At 38.6% G+C, this 17,124-nt stretch overlaps 1 long non-coding RNA gene across 1 annotated transcript; it reads left to right on the top strand.

The window, feature by feature from the left end:
• The first annotated feature begins 649 nt into the window (after window positions 1-649).
• LOC149785341 (uncharacterized) lies at window positions 650-17,034 on the top strand. Its single transcript, XR_016413502.1, has 3 exons — window positions 650-807; window positions 16,136-16,249; window positions 16,847-17,034. It is a non-coding gene; the product is annotated as an uncharacterized LOC149785341 (long non-coding RNA).
• The last annotated feature ends 90 nt before the right edge of the window (window positions 17,035-17,124 follow it).

Genomic DNA, 17,124 nt, shown 5'->3' with positions numbered 1-17,124 from the left:
TACGTTTGCTTTTGTGTTAGCATTTGCTTTATTTAAAAAAGCTGTTTTTCCTCAGACAAAGAGTGGAATAGCTAAAATAAACTCGAGAAACTGTTTTCTAACTGAGTGTTATCAATATATATATATATATATATATATATATATATATATATATATATATATATATATATATATATATATATATATATATATATATATATATATATATATATATATATATAGAGAGAGAGAGAGAGAGAGAGAGAGAGAGAGAGAGAGAGAGACAGACAGACAGACAGACAGAGAGGGAGACAGACAGACAGAGAGACAGACAGAGAGACAGAGATAGAGAGACAGAGAGAGAGAAGTTGATGACGTTTCACATTTAAATAGCATGCAGTGTAAAGTTGTAAAGGTAGGACTTAACCTTATAGAATACGAAGTTTTCAGGGCTCACGAGGCACGTGTCATCATGAGTCACATCACTGACACATTTATTGCCTTAAGCTAAATACATGTATTGAGGACAAATACATTTTTCAGTTGATAAGAAACAAATTTGTTGTTTTTACCAGAGTACCCGCTGATTTTCTATGAAGCCTTTCAATATTTTTGGATTGATAGATATACTATTTTACTGAGTTTCAGACGTGTAAAGGTCACCAATTGTGATTAAATAAACATGCAGCGAGATTGCTGGAAACCTGAGGTCGCTAGCAAGGGTCAATCAACGGATGTTTCTTCATTGCTCAATTAAATCACCCCAAAGACCGCAACAAGAAAAAAAGGAGGAAAAAAGAAAGACCGTTTTGAGATTGCCATTAATGGGTAAGATGGGATCTGGAGGCAGGAAAGCGCTTATTCCTGGATCCAGGGATAAGAGTTTTCTTCTCTATTTTCTATTGGGTGTCAATTGATAATTAACATTTAATGTATAAACCTTGCATTTTAAATAGAAATCCAGGGAGTTTGTGAATATATCTGAATATTAGACCTCGACGTGCCTCTCGAGTGAGTTCTTACGAACTTTGAGACACTACCTTCAACTTTGTGCCACTCTTTTGGTTTTTTTTTTTGGTTTTTTTTGGTGAGTGAGCGCATGGTCGAGTGGGTTAGGGGTCTTGACCATGAGCGATAGAACATATGTGTCATTTCTCGCGCAACAGATTTGATATCTGCTTCAAACAAATTCAAAATTCTTTAACCTTTGCGATTATATGTGTGTCATTCTGTATTAATTTCTTTCCTATAATCTATTATCTAAACACACGAGTGTGGGATCAAGGGATTAGCGATGTCATCTGTTTAGTATATATGTGTCTACAATTTTATGCATCTACCTTACATTTCTAAATAGAAATCTAGGGAGTTTGTACGCATATCTAAGCGCAAAGTGCACTTGCCTAACGAGTGAATTCTCGTGCACCTTAAGTCCTCACCTTGAACTTGCTTGTTCCGTCCATTTTTGAGCAATATATATAAATATATATATATATATATATATATATATATATATATATATATATATATATATATATATATATATATATATATATATATATATATATATATATATATATATATATATATATATAAAGATTGATTTGTGGTCTCTGCTCTTCCCGCCTCCCCCCGATCCAAACATTATTATTTTCTCTCCAGTCGAGTTCAGAAAAATTAAATCCATGCGTCATCACCTGCGAGAATCGCGTTCAAACAACGTCTCTGTTTTCGTATTTGGCTTGCTGGCGATTACAAAATATGTCCCAGTCTGTTTTTGACCAGCCGCCAGCAAATGCGGGACCCATCATGCACGAAATTTGCACAAAATTTTCAGACCTTCAAATGATTCTTGAATATATTAAAAACAGCTAATGAATGAATAAAGTTGAAAATATAAATATCTTCCATTGTGTAAAGTGATGGTCACGGATCAATGTTACATTTACTGTTATGATGGTGGCTGTAGCACTAAAACTTATTGATCAACTTTTATATACTAGTAAGACAATGTTGGCAACTTGACCACTTTCATGGTACTCACTTTAAGGTTAAAGATGAATAGTGCTATTTCTGTTTGGAGCTCTAACTTGCAAACTTTGAAATAAAGTTATATCCATAACACTTAGTATAGCTATATATCATGACTTGATGTTGTCACTTATCACTTTCACGGACCTATCTGCAAGGTCAGGACTCGGGGCAGCATAATTTTTTTCTGCTTTCAAACTGTCACCCAAATGCTATTGTTAGATAATAGAATATACTGTTTTACCATATCAAGAGTTTCTCTAAAGTTAGGTCAGTCGTCTCAAGATTATTTGTATTGTCTTGGCTCAAACTCGAATACCAGGAAAAGTATAATTCTCAAATACTGTCCACGTTTAAAGCAGTTTTCGGTGAAACTTTAGTCTGTTATCTATTCGTTATTTAGGTGGCTTACGGATTCAACCCCCACTGCAACCTGTTAGAGAATATATTTTTCCCGTCTCAAAAATTACGCTGGTCAAATTTTAATAGAATAATTGGAGGGAATATTTGTCATGACATGATCTACAAAAAATGTGTGCATCTTGGTCTCAATGGCAACCAGGTGAGAAACATTGTTTTCACGTCTTCTCCAAAACAACTTCATTCAATATTATCAGACTTTCAGGAAATGTTCCATGTGAAATGTTCTAATCAATTTTGTTTCTTATAACCTCGTTGTCAACCATGTTTTTTTAAATTACAATTTCATAATTAGTTTTAAAAAGCTTATTTTTTATTATACAGCTTTTTGCAATTGAGTCACACACTCAATACTGGGTCGCTATGACCTACGTTTTAGTACCCCAAAAGTAATGACAAGTATTTCTTGGTTCAAATTTCAATAAATCTTCACCAATTTCAATAACTCTTCACCAATTTATATACAAATTACACGACGAATGTATCTCAGAATTGGTCTATCACACAATTCAATGATTTTTAGCACTACTTAACGATGTGTGTGTGTGTGTTTTTGTGTGTGTACGATTTTTAACGTAGCTTTAACAATTTTTCAGTCTTATCACTACGATGTCTGCAATGTGGTAGTTGATAGTGATGTCTAGCACTGGGGCATCATGCCGAAGACACGTAGCATGATGTCCCACCCAGTCACATTATCCTGACAGCAGGCCGACCAGTCCTAACACTAACATGTTCATGCTGAGCGCCAAGCGAGGTAGCTGTTTGTACCATTTTTGCAAGTCTTTGGTATTACTCGGCCGGGGTTCGAACCCGCGACCTCCCGCATCCAAGGCGAACGCTCTAACCACTAAGCCACCGGAACGGTCACACGGGAAGAAGAAAAAACAATCACAAAATCTTCTATCCACTCAACGTACGCGAACTCACAAAAACACCCACTCTGCTATCCACACGGAGGGAAGATGAAAAAAACAAACCCCAAATCTACTATAAACAAAAATGTACGCGAACGCATACAAACACACACTCTACTATCCACACACGGGAAGAAGAAAAAACACCCAAATATACCATCCACACAAACGCACACGAACGCATACAAAGCCAAAATCTACTATCCACACAACGTACGCGCACTCATACAATCACAATATCTACTATCCACACAAACGTACGCGAACGCAAGCAAACCCCATATTTACTATCCACACAAACGTACGCCAACGCATACAAAATACACACTCTACTATCCACACAAACGTACGCCAACGCATACAAACACAAACACACACATATATAGACACACATATATCAGTAAAAGAGTGAGTGTTTCTACTCACACTACTCTACACTCATGCAAATTGGAAACTTGAATAATCTCTTTTCTACAGATTTGGCTAGCCCTGAGAAGGGCTGTTTTTTAAACTCCAAATACACCTGGCTAATGGTTACCCTGGCACCACAGTCACACCACAGTCCTGCTCCCAATTTAAGGTTGGGGGTTGACTGGTTTCAGTCTCCCAGTCTTCACTTTCAGGGATAGTGAAGACGTCCCTCTGTCTTCTCTTATGCCAAACACGTGGATGCTGTAGCCTCCTTATTTCCCCTTCCCAGTTTTCAGTCTGGTGAACTATTGGCCGTTGTACTGGTAGCAGAGGCTGTGACTGTGGTGCTGCTATTGCCTGTGGAGTTGTTCTCACATCAGGCTTGACATTACACATATGTCGTAGCATCAGGTGAGGCAGGATCCCTCGCTTCGTTTCCTTCACCTCTGCTTTCTTTTTCTCCTCTTCCTCGTCCTCTGTCGTGGCTTCTTCTGCTATGGCTTCCATAGCCAGCTCGTCTAAATGCCGCCTGGCATACTCCAGGTGCATTTGGAATTCTAATAGTTTCGCTATTCTGTTGCGTATGATTTTTGTGGTTGACTAGTCAACGATGGGTATCCAGACTGACGAACACTTCCTTTATATGCGTGAAGCAAAGACGTGAAGGAAAATATCCCCTGGCACTGAAACTTACATTGCCCATAACATTACCCACGGAACGCGTGGACTTAAAAGAAACACTCACTCACCTTTACCTACAATCACTAATTACAAACACAAACACACACATTATTTGACAAGCTACTGAAACGAAGTGCCTATAGACACACTACTATTTTTTACATGAAACAAAGTAATGAAGTACTTATAGACGCACTTCTATTTTTTGAACTTACTAACATGCAATTGGCAATTGAACTAGTATATATTTTCTAGAGTACTGAGGTAGCCATGAAAAGTTATGGCAATCTTTTATGGCCTAAGATTACGTCTCCGTCTGGGGACAGGCTTTCCCACAGGATAAGGTCTGCTTCTTTGGAAAGAGAAGGAGAACTCTTTCGCGTCCTCACGACAGTCGACAAAACCTCTGTCTGGTTCCTGATATTGCTGCTGCTGCTGCTCTCTCTCTCTCTGCTTCTGAAGTCTGTACTTCTCCGTCAATTCTTCTTTCTCCTTCTTGATTTCTTCTCTGAAGAGCTCTTCCATCAGGTCTTCGTTCACTTTCAACATTCTGACATTCTCTATCTCTTCAGGTTTGGGTATCAGGCTTTGCCTGACACGATGTATATTCTTGTAAGCTTCCTTCAGCTTCGCTAGTCTTGAACACATCTTCATAGGAGGATGAGTCAATAATGAATGGTCCGAATGGAGACTGCGACACTTTATATGGTTCAAGCGCGGACGCGATAGAAAAAATCCATACGATTTTTGTTGGGTCGGAACCCTATGATAACTGAGCATAGGGTGAGAGAAAGAGAGAAGGCAAAGAGCATGTGCAATGATAAAAATGGAAAACAAACGACAGACACAATTTTTTTCCTTCAAAACACAACATTTTTATTCAAACAACTAACAATCAACAATAAACAATAAAAGAAACAAACAAACAATTTTTCAAACAGATAAACTATTTGTGATAAGGTTGACAGTGTTGTAAAGTGAAGTGAGATTTCCGCTGATGGAAGTCATTGGATCATTGATGTACACTACGTTTCCTAGCTAAAGACAAGAGATAACCATAATGGTCACAAAACCATCGATCTACTTTGTTATCGTTTCTAGAAGAGTGGTGATCAAAATAACTCACTAAATGTTCTAAAGAATATCCTAGACTTCGTTGATGAAGGAAATACACACAATATTGTCCACACACCATGGAATATGTGCCTTGTGTAATTTCACATTATTGAATCGTGTCGTCTGGGCATTTCTTCTCATGAAATATAATGATGTCTTCCAAAGGTGGAATCAAAATGCTCCACATAACCCTCTTTAGGAAAGTAGACGGCTACCCATTGGGTTCCTGGGAGATGACTGTCGTCTGTGTTGATGACATAAGCTTTATGGTATTGAGGTTTGCGATGAGGCAGTTCATCTTTAGCACACACGACAGGATTTCAAGAAGAGGTATATGAACTGTTGTTCAAAAGGTAATAAAGTTCCCTGGTATCCATTTTTTGTGTTGTTAATTTCGTCTTGTTTTTTTTTTCCGCACAGGTACTGATAAGTTACCAATTCAATCCAAACTTTTCGCTTAAAAATCTCTCTCAAAATCGTCTCTTCACTTCGTCTCCCCACTCTGGGCCAAGAGAGCTTCAGTGCGATGGATCTCTAGATCAATCAATGGAGAGGAGGAATGATTCAGCAATTTTTTTTTATCATTGATGTAACACTGCTTCTTCTGAGATGAGACCCCAAGCGTCCTCCAGATATTCGTCCACTTTTTCTTCTTGACTCAGCATCAGACATTTATCGTGTTGAATTTGACATCCATAGCAATAGTAATTGATCAATTCCGTAATTTGATTCACCAGGTGTTTGGCAAAACAAGAGACTAAATGTTGTTCTTGTTCTGGCCATCGGGACTTCATCTCTATATCCTCTTCGTCTTTGTCTTGGGGTTATGCTTCCACGTTATCGCTCCCCCCATTCCATTTCCTTAGATTCTTCGACATTTAAAGAGGGATTAGTGTCTTCCATAGTTTCTAATAATCTAGAGTGACTTCTCTCAAACTGTTGATTTCTACCGTATTGTCGAATGCGGCATACCAGATGACGTTCACCGTGTTTTTTTTAACGGGTATTGCCTTTGCAAACTGAAGTTCATACGACTTTGGCCTGATTTTGTAGGGTGGAAATGTCCCTCGTCGCTGCCATGGTCTGGAGTGAAATCAAAGTCGATCTAACGTGTAACCTTCTGCATAATTTTCCTACGTAATTCCCTGACTGGTGTTGGTTCCTAGCAAAAGGTAACACCTCCAAGAGAACCGCTACCTCCAGGTATCAAAATGATCGGCCAGGCTACTTTGTTTCTGTCAAAAAAGCGTTTTGTTTGATGAGGAATGTGAATGATGCCTTGCAGTAATTGACGTCCTGTCACCGTAAACCATCGTAAAACTTTTTTGAGACTGGCTTCTAAGACACGAGCACGTATTTGCGGATTTATTTTCGCGACTGATACCGTACAAGACACGAATCAATTTGACATCAAGATGAGACTGAAGGGACATCATGTTGATGCTGTATAAGACAGACCCAAAGTGTCCGCGGTTTCATAGATTTTCTTTTGTTGTTGTTAAGTCGACGACAGGGACGTGTACACGATAGGCCTTCCGTCATGGCACCAGTGGTGAAACAGATAGGTACGAAATCGCAAATAATCAGGGGTGGGGTGTGGGTTTTAAATCCACGAGTAAATAGGCGTGTGGGGTTTGAGTGTCATCGTCGTACGCATGAGTTAGCCAAGACGTTCCTAACTGTTTGGCTAAGACTTGGACTTGCGATTTATCTCTAGGGCTTTTAAACAAGACCACGTAATGAGCATTGAGAATGGTGGTGCGATGAGCTTTACCTTGTTTAAACAAATTTTGGGTGATGTAAATGACACTGGCATTATTATGATACCTTTTGCGCGTAAACCACATTTTAATTTCTTCTTCGTCTTCTCAAAGCATGTCGTCGAAGATTACCAGATGGGTTTGACTGGGGTAAGACACAATCCCGTTGTCTTCGCCTTGACATTCTAGCAAGAGGCTATACGCCGATTGTCACTCATTGTAATAAAACGCGATCCGTTGAGGTGGAAAATCGATCAAATGATGTTTATGTTCGATCAAACGTTTGTTAAATTCGGTTTTGCCTGAACCGCTAGGTCCGGCAATTAACAAGAGATGGCGAAGATACAGTTCCTCCCAACTGGCACGATCTAAGTGTTCGTCGATGACTTTGAAAGTGGAGGAAGAGGGAGCAGAGACAGTAGAGGTAGCCATAGTGCATGGAATACTACTTTTTGACACGAAGACAAACAAGACAAGAGTTTTATTCTTTTCTCAGGACATTTGTATTGCAAGTTAAAATGGAACAACACGAAAGACAAAAATACATAAAAGCCAAATGGTTAAGTTCAGCGATAAAATACAAATCACAACGATCAAAGCGGAAGATAAACAAGTCACTGTACAACATGTTTTTGGTAAAAACGGTGTCCTGGTGACAGCGTGTAATGTCATTACAGTCCCTACATTGGGTACAGTCACACAGGTGTCCTCAAGGAATGGTCTTTCGGGAATGTCCATGGCAGTCGTGTCCTGAAGGTAGTGATTTCCATCGGTGTCGGGTTCTTCTTCTGGCACTGTCACTAACACAGGATTACAAGTTACGCTTTTCACTGGACGTTTGAATTTAGGATCACAACTATTGGGCATAATTGGCCACTTCTTTGGTCCATGATACGAAACCCAAACATTTCCCGTCACGTACATCTGTCCAGTGAGGGTGTAAGTCACAAGCTACACACACATCGTCGTACACATCTTCAGTACCTAAAAGTTTACGAATCTTTCTTTCCTGTAGAGGTCCAAAAGTATCCAGATGATAGCGCAAGGCTTTTGGCAGAATGAGTCTCTCGTGGACATTTAAGGGGATCACTTTCATGTTTTATTTGGTGATAAGTACTGTTCGTAAAGATCCCACAAGGAATCGGCTGGTAAACGAACTGCCAGAAAGCAAGTCACTAAGACACATACACCACATGACGATCCCAATTCATGGGATACAGTTCTCGTAATAAGTTTGGTAATGCTCAGCCGTCTGAATACTGGCATTGATGTCCTTCCACGGAATTTGTTGTACCATCACTGATAAAGACCATGGAATGGTATCCCGTTTATATATCTCTCTTTGTTGGAGGCAATAAGTGTACTTTCTGTTCAGAGATGATCGTACTCCAGTGGCGAATCTAAATGGTTTAGTCACTAGATTGCACATCAAACACTGTTCAAAAGGTTGCTCTTGAACTAAGTTTACATTATGTACAAGATTTTGATAATCCTCTAACTTTTCTTCGTTGCAATATGTCTATCTTGTAGTAAAAAGAATCAGTCCCTACAAACCAGTCCTTCTCGCCCACGTCCAGTTTAACAATTTCTCACCAATGGAACACTTTCATCTGAATTAGTCCTCTTATAGCATTCAGGTACAAGTAGTTTAAACATCGGTGACGGAACGAATGCAGATGTTCTTTACGTTTCACTAGTATTTTGACCAGCTCTCTGTAAATGCGTTCTCTCAACTCCACAGGCAAACCACGAATGTTCTCTTGTAAATTATCCATTCAGTGTCCTCCAAGAATCAGGAATCGCTAGGTCGTGGCCCATAACCTCATTTAAATTTGTGACTGATGTAGTGTCCTCCCATAATCAATCTTCGTTTACTTTGGAAAAGAGCATAGTTTAAAAATGGAGAACTGATTTTGAGTTTGCATTTCACTTGTAATTTCGCCTCCTCCGTTTCTTCGAGAGTGTTGAATTCATTCGTCTTCCTTGTCGCACAGGTAATGTAGCCAGCTTAGGGCTTTGACCGAGTATTGACGTTTGACAAAGTTCGTCGTTTGACGGCTTATGGCAGACTGGGTGTTTTCGGGCATGAATCGTTGGCGGTACACTAAGGAACACGCTCTGGCAATGGTGCAGGTTTCTTTCAAAGGATCGATCCCTCTGTGTTCCATGAACAGTTCTCGAAATTTTCCACAGCAATGCCGTAAAATGTCCACGTCAGAACGACAATAATTTAGCATTTCATCCTGAAAGTCGAAGGGGTCCGAGGCGTGAGTCTGGTACCAAGCGTAATAAGCTTCTCGTTGTTTGGTACGCATGTTCCCGGGGTCGTAGTAATAAGCATCATGCAAATGGGGTAGAAAGCCGTGTTGATTGTTTTCGGTACTGAAAAATTTGCGGAAATAACATTTTTTAATTTCTGTCATTCCAAACGATTTAGGCATTCGAGTCAATAGCATAGTCAAGTAACTCATCGAATCTTTAAACAGTATTTGTCCCACTTGCATTGAAATGATTTTGGCTTCGTTCAAAGTCACTTTAGGACGTTCGGTACTTTGTTCCGTATCTCAAAAGAAACTGTCCATCGTATCCCGAGAAATTGTAAGCCAATACCATGGCATGGCGATGATAATCTCCGTAACGTTCGATGTCCTTTTGGCTCCAAGTCTCGTCGATGGGGTTCAAGATCCATTAGGCGAAATCGGTTAACGTGTTTGGTCCCCGAAAGATTTTTTCACGTCCTGAAGGAATCTTGCTGCAGCGAGCACAATGACTAAAGACAGGTTTTTGGATGCACTTCTCACACGCTCGATGAGCCACACAGAAATTAGGGATGTGAATCCCGGTCTCTTGCATGCATTCGAAATCGAAAAAGATGAAATTTCCCTTTGTTCTGGTCATCTTCCTCCTCTTGTTCGGAATGGTATTTTTGAATGTTGCATTCGTGTTCCAAGTCCACGATTTTTCGACAAATGTGACATCATTTCTTTTCAGAACATACATGTACCTTGGTATTATTGGTAAGTATGCATTGTCCACAAGTAGGGCTCAATCTCAGCAGTTGACAAGCATTTTCTGTTGTGAACATTGCGTCCTCAGATGTTGTTAGTAGCAGGTTGGACTGACAAAGTATGCTGACAAGCAGGGCAATACACACGTTCTTGTCCATCGTCCAGACAGGGTTGAGAGGCCAAATATCCCTCGCATTTTAATCCACAATGCTTGTGTTGCTCTCGATTGTGATAGCCATAGTCACATTTCTCACAGTAATAGCCGTATCCCAGGAATGCATTGATACTGAATTGGCATCGAAATGTTCACCGTGATCATAGATGTAAATGTATTTTCCGTCTTTTGAATATTTACCTCGAAACAACAGAGGTCCGCGCACTTCTTGAGGGTTTACTTTCAAGGTGTAGCATGGAGCCAAGACGTCTTCGAATTTTTGCAATTCAGGAATGCCGCAGGGTGTGTCTTTGGATAGCCCCGCTTGCTGTAACAGGAGTTCTGCTTCACTTTGTTGTTGTTGTTGTCGAATGTTCTCCCAGGCACTTTTCCATTCTGCCGTGTCGTTCTTGTCTGCGTTCGTTCCTCCCACCACAATGGCACGGGCTAAACACATCTGGTTTAGAGGGTTGTTAATTCAGACAAGGCTACGCTTGATGCTACGAAGTTCGTCCACCAATAACATCTTTTTGCGTCCTGTCCCTTGGGGAAGAGTCATGTGGGTCATGAACAGTGTCACTTTTCCGTCAGTGATGTGAAACTTGTAATTGGATTGTTTCACGTGTTGAATCTTGTCAATGACTTTGGAAGGTAACAGTTCTGCTAAGGCTGCTAAACCCGATCCGAAGGGGGAACTTCAAACTATCGTCATGAATGGAACGTCTCAAGCGATCCTCTTCTTTGGCTTCACATTGCGGTTTCAGTGTGGTTAACAAAGATTCCCACTCCTCGGTGATGAACCCCACTGCTTTGTCCACCGGTACATCGGACTTGAAATCTTTAAACTTCACTGTGTACATGTAGACCGTGGTTCTAAATTTTCTAGAGGAGCGCTTTTCCATCTCTCGAATGTGGTAGTACTTTTCAGGGTTTACTGTGGTAGTGGACTTTGGTTTCGTGTAGGCTCTGGATTTGGGCTCACTCATGTTTCTGCCTCTTACTTTCTTCACCTTTCTCCAATAAATGATGCGATCGTTTCATTTAGGCTGCAAAAACTCAAACGGCTACATTTTAAACGTTATGGGTCCCCATATTAATGTCAGACAAGTCTCTTCCCTATATAAAGGGTCAGTGTTTTCCCTCCCAGTATTCATTTCACTCTTAAGCAGAGCAGAACGATGGAAAAACCAACAAAGATCAAACATCTGATCAGAACTTTGTGAGATGTCACACGAAAGTTTTCTTCAGACAAGCCGACGGACAACTCCTCTTTCTTTCGAGATAAAAGCTAAGATACTTGCTATATCTGTCAGAAGAAAGGGCATTGGGCTATAGAATGTCTAGACCGTCAAAAAAGCAAGACAGCTGTCAAAAGTCAAGATACCTGTTATCATTGTCAAGAGAAATGACACTGGTTTGCAGACTGCTCTAAGAAACAACAGGAGCAAGAGAAAGAGAGGGGTTCCGAACAGAAAGAAGAAGAGGTACCCTGACATAAGTTAGAATGCAGACACGTCAGAAAGAAAAAAAAGAGAAGAGAAGAAGATGAGTAGAAAATGGGAAAGAAGAGGAAAATAACTGTGAAAGTGAAAAACTTCAAAACATGAGATAGTAAACAAAGACATACAAGAAGTCTATGAACTTTTTAAAGTGTTGTGTTGTGATATTGCATTGTAAAATTTGTACCAGAATAGACCAGAAAGAAAAACGCATGTGTCTCTTGGTTTTGTTTTTTAGAATAAGGACCTACACTCACACATTCATACACGTACATCATGAGGCAAAAGAAAGGGGATTTTGAGTCTTAATTGATTTTGGCAAAATGAATACTATCACTTTTCGAGAGAGGTGAGTGGCTCTGAAAAGGACCGTTGGATATATAACAAACTCAGGAATGGTATGTGATCAGATTTATTTGCCTTAAGCCTTTGCCACAACCAAGACCTACTTCTGGACTTGCTCCTGTCGATGATTTGTTAGAAATCACAAGGGTGGCTTTCTCAGGGCGTAGTAACAGGCTTGGACCGATACATTTGTTCAGACTCCTTAACTCTGCTAAAATGTCTAAGACTTTCTCTGTCCTCCTTCTCTCCTAGACTTTGTTTCTTCTCTGCTTCTTCTTCTTCTTCCTTTAATTTCCTTATTCTTTTCTATTCTTCTTGCTGTTGCTATTGAAGGAGAAAGCTTTTTCTGCTTCTTTCTGCTGCTGTCAAACTTTCTCCAAATCTTCTTTCTGTCTCTGTTTAAAGTCCTCGACGTGTGGTAAAGAGGGAGAAGGTGGCGAAGGTGCTGGTACAGGAACAAATTCTTGCGAAGAAGAGAGAAAATCAACTAAATCCCAATTAAAATCAGTCTCGTCTGGAAGTCGAACTGTGTTGACTTTGATGGCCGCTGCGATGTCATCGCTTCTCATGCGGTGCATCCCAATTCATCGTCTTCTTAGTCTACGTCATGTTTGAAAACTTGGTCGCATTGATTCATTGCGCACAGACGCTAGTGCAACTTTATAGGGAATGTGACGTCACTGGCAGCTGTCTTCGGATTGGAAGACAGACTCCGTACTGTGACTGAATTTGAAACGCGTATTGGGATTGGTGAAAAATTTCGATCCGTTTCGATCCACTCTTCCACTATAAATAACTGCAATTCACTTCATTCCCTTCACCTATTCTCGTCACAAATGTGGACTAACGTTGAATCGTCTACCTTCGTATCAAAAATGCTGTTCCGAACGGACTTACTTATTTATGTCAAATCATCATGGACAGTTATCCGGATCACCAATACTAACGTTTGGAAACGAACGATCTATGTGGAGAGACAAAGCTGTCTGAAGCGAGTCCTTATCTGCGGTCCAGCAGTCACAAGAAGTTTGAGAAAGAGAAGGAGACCTATGTGATGCTCTCTATGATAACGGAATGATGTTAAGATAAAAGCAAAGACCCTTTTCAGGGTCACTCATATGCCTCGAAAAGATTTGCTTTCTTGACTAACAAACCTTTTAGTCGATTTTATAGTTTAGGTGTGATAGATTTATATTCATCAATCTAAGTATGTATGTTGTACGTGTTATATATGTCTTTGTCCCACCAGTCCCGTCCCGCCAAGCGTTCTATGTTTTACCCCGTTGTTTGATCCGACTGAGGTCAGCCCCTTGCAACATTGTTACCAATGTATAGTACCGTGACGTCACCTCACCTGTTCCATTCCTATTATCCCTTTACAACAACCCCACTTTCCCTTGACGCTATTCAGCCCCAATATTCCTCGTGTTAAATTTCCCTTTATGATATACAGTCCCACGATATTCCCATGTTAAATTTCCCTTGACACTGTAGGGTTCCTATGTTAAATTCCCACTGACCCTAGAGAATCCCACCCATGTTAAATTCTCTTAGACCCTATAATACAAACACCCACTTTTACATAGAAGTCCCATAGACCCAATAGTATCCCAATCCCTTTCGCTATGTTCAATTCCCCATTCACTCAATGTTAAATTTCCCCATGTTAAATTCTTATAGACCCTACGGTACAACCACCATCACCAGTTTTAACATAGAAGTCCCATAGACCCTATGGTATCCCACTATACTACTTATGCTGACTACACCAGTCCTGCTCACTAACAATTCCAGTTCACTGACATTTTATTTTTGTTTTTATAAGCATGCCAATGGTTGCCATGGGAGGTACAGGAGGACTGAAATGCACTTGTACAATTTTTCTGCAAAAACAACACAACTAACTAAAGAAATCTGAACTGGCACAACACATGAATCAGAGTTGTCCCGGGTCCATGTCTTTCACAGTTCCTTTCGGATTTCTCAACTCACGAGTCTGAACCTTAATAAACTTTATTATGTAAATGCACTTTATAAAATAAAAGTTGTATTTCCAAACCAGTCTAAATTGAGTTGCATTTCATAACATAGATTTTTGTGCAGATTTCGATGACAAATTCAACACTCTTTACATTTCTGTTCAGTTCTGGCATGCATAATGAAGGACCGTAAGTTTAATAATATTTAGTAACTTAATAAATGTTTCGTTTTAATAATGAGTTTCTTTATTTGTTTTGGAAATCTATTGTAGAGTGGACATGGGCGTATTATTTGATAAAAGCTGGTGTACTTGCGAAAATATGAGGTTTTCGTAGCTTTGCCCTTGAAAAATCAAGACGAACCCTAATGGATCTCATACTGTATTTTTTTTTACTGATATACCTAACACATTTTATATTCACATTTTACATTGGAGGCTCGTATCCTAATGATATTAAAAAGATAATTTTTCTTCAACTGTATACATCCCTCATTAAAAAAATAAAAGCAAAAACAAGGATGTAATCTCTTTCTTTCATCTTTTGCCCATTATTCGCCGACAATATTATCAAAATATGTATATATATATATATATATATATATATATATATATATATATATATATATATATATATATATATATACCACCATGTCGGCCTATTCTACGCGCCGGGTAACTCTGCACAACGATACGTCATTTCTGTAAACATTGGATCACGTGTCATTTTGGTTCAAAAATCCATTTTGTATCAAGAAAGAACGATCGTACTTAGTTAAGAAAAGTGATATTCATAAAGTGTAGGAAAATATCCCACTTTTAGACTCGAAATGTACATGAAAATGTAATTTCTAAATGTCAAAATGTAGACCCACTCCATGACCTACTTGAACCTGTAACTCAGAAAATCCGATTTACTATGCATCTTTTAGAATCATACAAATAACTACATTATATAAAAGATGGAAATGTGTACCTTAAAACAATACTGGATTTTAATCCAAGTTTCCAAATTTGCAAGAAGTTGTCTTACACGTACAAAATCGTCTGATACCCAACTTGCCGCTAGAACATAATTTCTCAAGAAATTCCCCTGCGTATAGTTTGTTTCTAAGTTCTGTAGTAATATTTCCCCATCAACAAGACATTGTAAACACATTGCATCCTATTCATTGTTGTTTATCATCCACATAATAGCTTATTTTTTTAATAAAATGTTGAACTTTACTAACTTTTTACAATATCGGTTTAGTTTGCTTACTATCGCTTGCCATTTTTTGGCATTTTTACATTGAATTATGTAAAACTAACTATAAACCTGATCTAATTACTCGACTGAACTGATGACAGAAAAAGTCCAAAGTAATATATTTCATTTATAACGGCCGATGGATAAACATTACATATTTTCAAAACTGTGCGCAGAATAAGCCGACATATCGGGAAAACACGGGGGTGGTATCCCCTGTGTCCAAAATTAATATTATTTTGAATAGAATATTCTGGTGACAATAATTGCCTCTTTGCAAATGGCAAGCCTTGCTTTATTTTATTTTCATCGTTCGGTAGAATTCGGTATGCGTTTTGAAACCTTAGGTGCGCAGATTAGATTTGCCCGACAGCATTGTATATATATATATATATATATATATATATATATATATATATATATATATATATATATATATATATATATATATATATATATATATATATATATATATATATATATACATCATGCGGTACAAAAGATGCTATAGTGAGTAACTAAAGAACATCGTATTTATAAGAAGTATTATACATGAAAGTAATAAGTATTGCTTTTTTCGGATATAGGTGAGATACAAGTATATTCTGCAGAGTAATCAAACGGATATATTTAGTGTATGAAGGCTGCTTGCTCGCGAGACTTACCTGCCATCTTCGCCTTCGGACGTGAGCAGATTACAGGTAGCTAAGCTCTATATTTAGACGAGAAAACCCTTACGTACATCTGAGTTTGATCGTCTCTAAACGCGAATTTACGCTTTTTACACCGAAAAAAAGGCTTCTTTTCCTAATCATTCGACATTTGTAATCAAGATGAAAAGAAAAAAAAAAAATGCAAAGTTAAGTTTAGGAGATAGGTATAATAGGGTTCGTTTAATGTTTGTGCTTTTACATACGCGGAACTTATCATTATTAAGTATAAAAATAGGGTGTATTTATATCCGTATGTTCATTCTATTTGATTTTAATTCGAGGAAATAATTTTACGATCTATTATTTTCATTATTTCGTCCATTCTGTATTCCTAAGAGTGTCTTGAAATTTTCTGTCGAGTGAATACACTAATGGTTTAAACTGATAACTCACAAAAGTGTCGGAATTGCACCTATATAGTTGGTCTGTATGTTAGTCATTATTTCAGTGATAATATGTAACACGAATCTATCAAATAACGGAACATCTAAGTATATGCATAAGACTAAGTGAAAACAACAATGACTTTTGTCGTTTGAAGTTCTCAAGTGCATATATTGTTATTTTACTTTCTCCATATTTCAGAGAGCGTTTGCCGGGACATCTTAAAAGTAACTAACCAAACACGCAGATCCCCGACTATCAGATGCATGATTGTAATGCAGCAAGCTAAGGAGTTGCTTCCTGTGCTCTGCAGTAGTTGTGTTTGTTTTATTCTTTAAGTGTTGCATGATATTTGCGTTCTTTTATATAAAAAAATAATTATATCAAAACTCGTGATGTTGTAAAACTTATTTTGAGTGATATCTCAGTAAATTTCCATCAGGACTCATAATCTGCTGGTTGTTTTTGTGTTGAGCCAC

This window comes from Sinohyriopsis cumingii, chromosome 13 (assembly GCF_028554795.1).
Source record: "Sinohyriopsis cumingii isolate HCF-2022 chromosome 13, ASM2855479v2, whole genome shotgun sequence".
In the NCBI taxonomy this organism is placed as follows: Eukaryota; Metazoa; Mollusca; class Bivalvia; order Unionida; family Unionidae; genus Sinohyriopsis; species Sinohyriopsis cumingii.
This window is presented reverse-complemented; position numbering and strand designations above follow the sequence as displayed.